Source organism: Pseudorasbora parva, chromosome 10, assembly GCF_024679245.1.
Source record: "Pseudorasbora parva isolate DD20220531a chromosome 10, ASM2467924v1, whole genome shotgun sequence".
Classification (NCBI taxonomy): Eukaryota; Metazoa; Chordata; class Actinopteri; order Cypriniformes; family Gobionidae; genus Pseudorasbora; species Pseudorasbora parva.
In genome coordinates, this window is record NC_090181.1 from 2,061,041 (window position 1) to 2,068,102 (window position 7,062).

The 7,062-nt window shown below is 38.1% G+C and overlaps 1 long non-coding RNA gene across 1 annotated transcript; it reads right to left on the minus strand.

Annotated features, from left to right (window-relative positions):
- Positions 1–725: 725 nt before the first annotated feature.
- Positions 726–5,326, minus strand: LOC137091675 (uncharacterized). Its single transcript, XR_010908121.1, has 3 exons — positions 5,270–5,326; positions 1,064–1,213; positions 726–807 (listed from the first exon to the last, which is right to left on the minus strand). It is a non-coding gene; the product is annotated as an uncharacterized lncRNA (long non-coding RNA).
- Positions 5,327–7,062: the final 1,736 nt, after the last annotated feature.

Sequence of the window (7,062 nt, forward strand, 5' to 3'; positions counted from 1 at the left end):
ATCCACCTTCCGATCTTCTGCAGACACAGGTTCAGTGTCCGGCGGATCCTTAGTACTTTCTGAAAAAAGAAGAAAACAAATAATATGTTATTAGAAACATCACTAACTGCAGGTCAAAAATGTATAATTAGTCTAACTTGAAAGAAATTTCTGTTTGCATCTCAATCGTTCTGCACACACACAGTTCAGCAATTTACGGGAGTGTCGACCACATTTACTCAAACTATACTCAGTGTGTACAGAACAGAACTGAACAACTAGTTGTTAATGATGTACAATGAGAGATCTAAGATGACAGATGATAAGACGAGATTTATCTCGTCTGTATGTGCAGTGCAAGAAATCACAGGTAAAGTAGTATGAGCCTGGACTTATTCGTGTTGCCAGATCTTGCAAGCAAATCAGCAGAAAAGCTCATAAAAAAAAACAAATAAATTAAATACTGCAACCCACACCAGAAGACATTAATAACGGCACAAACTCGACCGCTGTATGAGCCAAGCTTAAATAAAATGAAATAAAAACAGCTTGGACATTGTGTGCGTGGACATTGTAATGTTGACTCTCAAATGCTCTGTTGACATTCACCTCCTGGGCCGTTCATTTCAGGAGAGGCATTCATGCCATCACTGACATCCACCTTCCGATCTTCTGCAGACACAGGTTCAGTGTCAGGAACGTTTGCATCTGGGACACACGATTCCTTGGGTTCGACTGGATCCAATTCAGGTTCCGTCACGGGATCATACAAAGGCTCAGCCGGATCGATCGGAAAATACTTTGGGCAAGCACTCATTTTCTTAATCACTTTAGTAAAAAGAAGAAGAAAACAAATAATCTTTTATTAGAAACATCACTAACTACAGATCAAAAATGAATAATTAGTCCAACTTGAAATACATTTCTGTTTGCATCTTATTTACAAAAACTATACACAGTGTGTTGGAACTAAACTGAACAACTAGTTGTTATGATGTTAAATGCGGTCGTCACTCCTGAAACTTTACAGTTTGTACATGGCCATTGTAATGTTGACTCTCAAATGCTCTGTTTTGACATTCACCTCTTTTAGGGCTGCTCTTTTCATTCTCTGGCACTTCTGCTGGCCAGCGGACAGTAACCAGATTCACTTCAGGTTCAGGAGCCGGATTCATCCAAAAAAGTGTTCTGATGAATCCACTAATTTTTCTCGCCATCCACTCTGGGGTAGTTTCTGAAAAAGAAATGTGTTATTAGAAACATCTCAAACCACAGATTAGACATGAATAATTAGTCTGACTGGAAAGACATTTCTGTTTGCTTCTCATTGTAATGTTGCATCTCAAATGCTCTGTTGACATCGGGGTTGGGAAGGACACTTTTAAAGTGTATTTCACTAAAATGCATTGAATTAGATAAACAGGGTAAATGTACTCATTTTGTCTTCTGGGAAACATAGTTATTAGTTTCTGAGGGCAGTACTCAATGAAAAAAAAAGATCTTTAAACAATATAAGATAAATGCACACAAAATATAATAATAAAAAAAGGTAATTGTGACTTTTTATCTTACAATTCTGCCTTTTCTCAGAACCGTGAGATTTAAACTTACAATTGTATGTTATAAAGTCAGAATTCTGAGATAGTTTAATTTTTATTTTTATAAATTTGTATAAATTCAGTAATTTTGTCTTGTTGAGTATAAGTAAGCATCTATTATATGAATTGTCTTATTCAGGACAGTCCTAAATAAAAGTAACATGCAATTTGTATGATCCTAGATCCCTCTTATTTTGTTAATATTATAATGAAACGAATTAATGAAATGTTGCATATTCTGCAAGGCGTCTGAAACTTGAGTATGAAAAAGTATGAGCAGAACTGTATCTTAGGATGCTTTTGCAGACTGTCAGAGTCTGAGAATCCCCAATTGCTTTTTACATTAATTGCCGTTACACTTTAAATTAAAGGGGCGGTGAAATGCTGTTTCATGCATACTGATCTTTTTACACTGTTAAAGACTTGGAATCCCATACTAAACATAGACAAAGTTTCAAAAGTTAAGGTGGACGTTTGATGGGAGTATTTCTTTGTCAAAAATACTACTTCCGGTTAGTCATAAGTTTCGGCAAGTTTTTTGAGATCATGCGTCCCCTTTGACGTTAATGGGGGCGGAATTTCCTTGTATGGGCCTTACGGACAATTCTACCGGAAGCGCGTGAGAGAGAGCGAGGGAGAGAGCGAAAGCAACAGGCTACGCCCATCAAAGCGCTGGCTTGTAGGATGCTAAACAGGTGATATAACCAGTAGCTACTGACTTACCCACTGATAGGCCGGCGGTCGATCTGTATTAGCACTTTCCTCACGCGACGGGCGAATCACTTTCCTCACAGAGCGACTCACTTTCCTCACGCGGCAGGCGAATCACTTTCCTCACTGAGCGAATCACTTTCCTCACAGAGCGACTCACTTTCCTCACGCGGCGGGCGAATCACTTTCCTCACAGAGCGACTCACTTTCCTCACTGAGCGAATCACTTTCCTCACAGAGCGAATCACTTTCCTCACAGAGCGAATCACTTTCCTCACAGAGCGAAATCACTTTCCTCACAGAGCGAATCACTTTCCTCACGCGGCGGGCGAATCACTTTCCTCACTGAGCGAATCACTTTCCTCACAGAGCGAATCACTTTCCTCACTGCAGCGCGCTGCTGCACACGTCATTATTTAGCTCCGCTCACATGACACGCCCCCACCCGCTCGGCTTTTTTCGGAAAGACTCGGAACAGCGCATCTTTCTTATATAATTATAAAAAAAATAAAGACTTTTCGGAGATATGCAGGATGCAATGCTACTCTATAGGTACTCAAGATTGACATGACACTGACTGAAACTGAGTGTTTCACCCCCCCCTTTAATGTTTAAATGAAATAAATGACAAGCAATCACTGTGGCAATCTAAAGAAAATATTGGATGTGACATTAACCAATTTAATTACCACCCATTTAAAATATAAATGTTGTATTTTAAACACATAACTAAGTTACATCCCGATCCTAGGTTGACATTCACATTCAATTTATATTTATTTGTAGATGTGTCTACATTACAATTTAGATTAAACTGCTATCAGAGGTGACTGTGTCTTAAGACCCTGTTTACACCTGGTATAAAGATGTGTTTCAGTTGATCAGATCACAAGTGGATGACACTCATTACAGGCATGGGCGTAGATTACGCGGGGGACGCGGGGGACGTGTCCCCCTCACTTTTAATAAAATGTATTTTCGTCCCCCGCACTTTTACTGGGTCTCACCGATCCTAGTCGACCCGCTCCGAGCAGGATTCGAACCGGTGTTACCCTGTGCGGGGGCGGACAAGTTAACAGGGACGCTAACGACAGCCTTCTCTAAACTCGGTTGATAGCGCGCTTCTTGAGGTCAGGGGCAAGTGTATTTACATAGAAACCAATGTGAATACATCAAGATTTAAATTCAGAGACAAAAAAATATCTATGCATGACCTGTAATTTTTTCCGAATCTTAATATGAGGAGGGCGCTCTCACAGAAAGTCCAAAAGTGGATTCGTAATACCCTGTCAAGCTGGAGCTGCAGCTGAAGGAAAACAATCGTTATGAGTGATGAAACGTGACGACGACAATCAGACGAGTGCGACAATATATGCTTTATGTGTGTTTTTTAAGTCATCTCAATGTAGGCTATTTATTGACAATAAAGTATCATATGAATAATGCAGCTTTTTTTAATGTTTAGTAGGCCCTATTCTGCTCACCACGGCTGCATTTATGTAATCGAAAATAGTTAAAACAGTAATATTTTGAACATTATTACAAATTAAAACCGCTTTTTTTCCCTATGTGAATATATAGTAATTTATTCCTGTGATCAAAGCTGAATTTATCATCATTACTCCAGTCTTCAGTGTCACATGATCCTTCACTAATCATTCTCAGATGAGGATTTCATAATCAAGAAACATTTATGATTATTATCTGTGTTGAAAACAGTTCCCAAAATGTTGTGGAAACCATGATAGCCTACATGTTATTTTTCAGGATTCTTTAATGAATAGAAAGTTCAATGAACAGCATTTATTTGCATTTATTAAATAAATTATCTAATTTGTAATATTAAAAATATCACTTGTGATCAATTTAATGCATGTCTGATCAATAAAAGTATTAATTTCTCTCTTTTTTAATTTTACCACAAATGTTTAGAAAATTAAGCATCACCATGAGCAGCACAACTGATAATAATCCTAAATGTGTGTTGATCATCAGATCCTCATATGGGAATGATTAAGGATCACTGAAGACTGGAGTAGGCTAATGATGATAAATTCAGCTTTGATCACAGGAATAAATTACATTTTACTATATATTCACATAGAGAACAGATTAGTTACATCAGAATATATATATATTTTTTTACATTGCATAAAATCTATGGAGTCTTAATGCACAAGTGTTTGTAGTATATAAACCAATCGTAAAATTGGCAAAAAAAAAAAAAAAAAAGGAGAATAGGAGAATAATATTATAGATATTAATTATTGGTTATTGTTCAGCAGTGTATTTGATATCTTGCCCAATTAAAAGCAAGAGATGCGATAAATTATATTGGTCCAAAAAAAAAAAAAATGGTATTACGACATTTCTGTCCCCCTCACTTCTGAAAAGATGGCTACGCCCCTGATTACAGGTGTAAACAATCTTTGAGCTTGTCCATTTTTGACCACTTCTGGAGGTATTCAGAAACACATCGGTCCTAATGCGTTAACATTATGGGAAGCGCAGGATTTAAGCTTGGTTTGAAGATGAAAAAACATACCAAGCACAATTTATCGCGGCTGTCAGAGCAGAAATGAAAGCTGCTGCTCTGCGAACATTCTTTGGCTTTATCTGGTTGGTTTCATATGTAAATTGTGTGAGCATATTTCATCCAAAACCCGCCCCCAGACCCTCCCCTCAAAGAAATCAGGACAGAAGTGGTTGAAAATGGACAAAAGAGACGGATTTAAACATGTTGTAAACGAGAATGTGTCTCCCTCGTATGACGAATGACCAGATTGCATCTTAATACCAGGTGTAAACCGGGCCCAATTAATGTCCATATGTCAGAAATGTACACGATACAAATCATGCAGTTTGCTAACATCATGTATTCATTTAAGCAGAAATAATTATTTCATTAAATCAATTTGTGATCACCGTAATGATTACAAGTTATATGGAAAAGATGTGAGTGGTGCATATTGAGCATTCACCTGTCGAGTTACAGGTTATGTCGAGCTGCAGATCCTCGCCCTCTAAAGCGGCGTGACTGACTGACATGCAATCATCTGTGTCCACCTCCAGCTGTGTGGTTTGGCCCGGTAAGCACCCGAGAAGCTCGTAGATGCTGTCGGTGACCATTAAGTCCACCTGCTCCTCATCCGGTATCCAGACACTGTCAATGCAGAACAGCTCGCCGTTCACGTAAACCTCCAGAGGGACCTCTCTGCAGTTTGACATTGAAGCCATTATTTTGCAGGCTGATCAAATCAAATCCAAAGGAAACAGGTAATATCAGATCAGATGTACAAAACTGTCTGTATGATGCACAGCACACTGTGTGTGGCTGTACAGTGCGAGTCTATATTCTGTGGGTATGCACGCGCTGAATGTAGACTCTGTATAAAATGGTGGTGCTTGTAAAGTTGTTTAAAGTAAGTATCGGTAGGTTATTGCTGTAAGATATCAGTAGTCAGATGTGTAGCTCAAAATCGCTCGGATTATCGCTGTGCTGAAGAAACTGCAAGTGGAGTGTTTTATAGTAAATGCCGTCTGTGACGCAAGCGCTGTCTGTGACGCAATCATACATGACACTCCATGGTTGCCATAGAAACGGATTGATTGACAGTAGCAGGTTTATGTTGTTGCTGACTCACTAATGATCATCTATATAGTATTATTAATGAAAAATAAATAATTTAACACAATTTCCTATACTCAGATTACATTTACTGACTGGATTTCAATCACCTTAGGGGTGGGTAACAATACGTTACCAGTTTTCCAGTCAGTGTTTGCGATGCAGTCTCTCCCTCCAGCGACACCATATTTAACACACAAACAAAAACACAAAACATTAATTTACTAGATTTTTTTAAAGGCTGAATTAAATGGGATGATAAAAACATCGCGTAAATCAATAAATTGCCTTGCAAGTTGTCCAGTCCTCCTCGCGAGCTGCGTGAACACCAAAACAAACAAGTTTACTGTAGTCCGATTCACGAGCAAATGACTCATTTGAGCAGATTCTTTTCATGACTCGTTTTATTTTCACTCACGTGTGAATCAGCTCTAACGAATACGAAACGAATCCTTCTGAATGAACTTGAGGAATTCGTCAAAGCGATTATTAAATCAACATTTGACACACTGAACCGATTTGCCCGTTAAAGAAATCTCTTTCAAACGACAACTACAAATAGTAACGATAAAGTTCTAAAAATCTCTCAACATTGGTGAACAGCAGAGTTCACACCATCACTCTATAACGATAAAGGCAGAGCTAATCTTTGGAATCACTTGCAGAACTATTTTTTTCTAGGTGAAAAAAACATTGACAATCAGAATCCATTACGACCTCGAGCATTTAAAGCGGCAGACAAGCAGAATGAACAGAACGATATTGTCCACTGGTGTGGACGGAAATAGTTCTTTATAGTTCTCTTTAACCCCTTACCTGCCATCTCCCGATCTGGCAAATGGAGCTTTTAGACATTCTCATAGTATAAAGACAGCTGCTTGTAAGGTATTCTGAATATACACATAACCAATATATATTTAGAAAGTCAACACTTGGGAGTTTACAGCTGAATACTCAGAATTACTCAGACAGTTATTAATATAGAGATATATGGGCTAAAACATAAAAAATAAAAAAAAATAAAATAACTACAACTAAATTGAAGGCACCGGTGTGGTCATGCTTTATTTAAAATCGGAGGCTATGTCATGTCCAAAACTATGAATTTTATGCTAAAACCATGTCTGGATTGTTTTTTTTATCAAA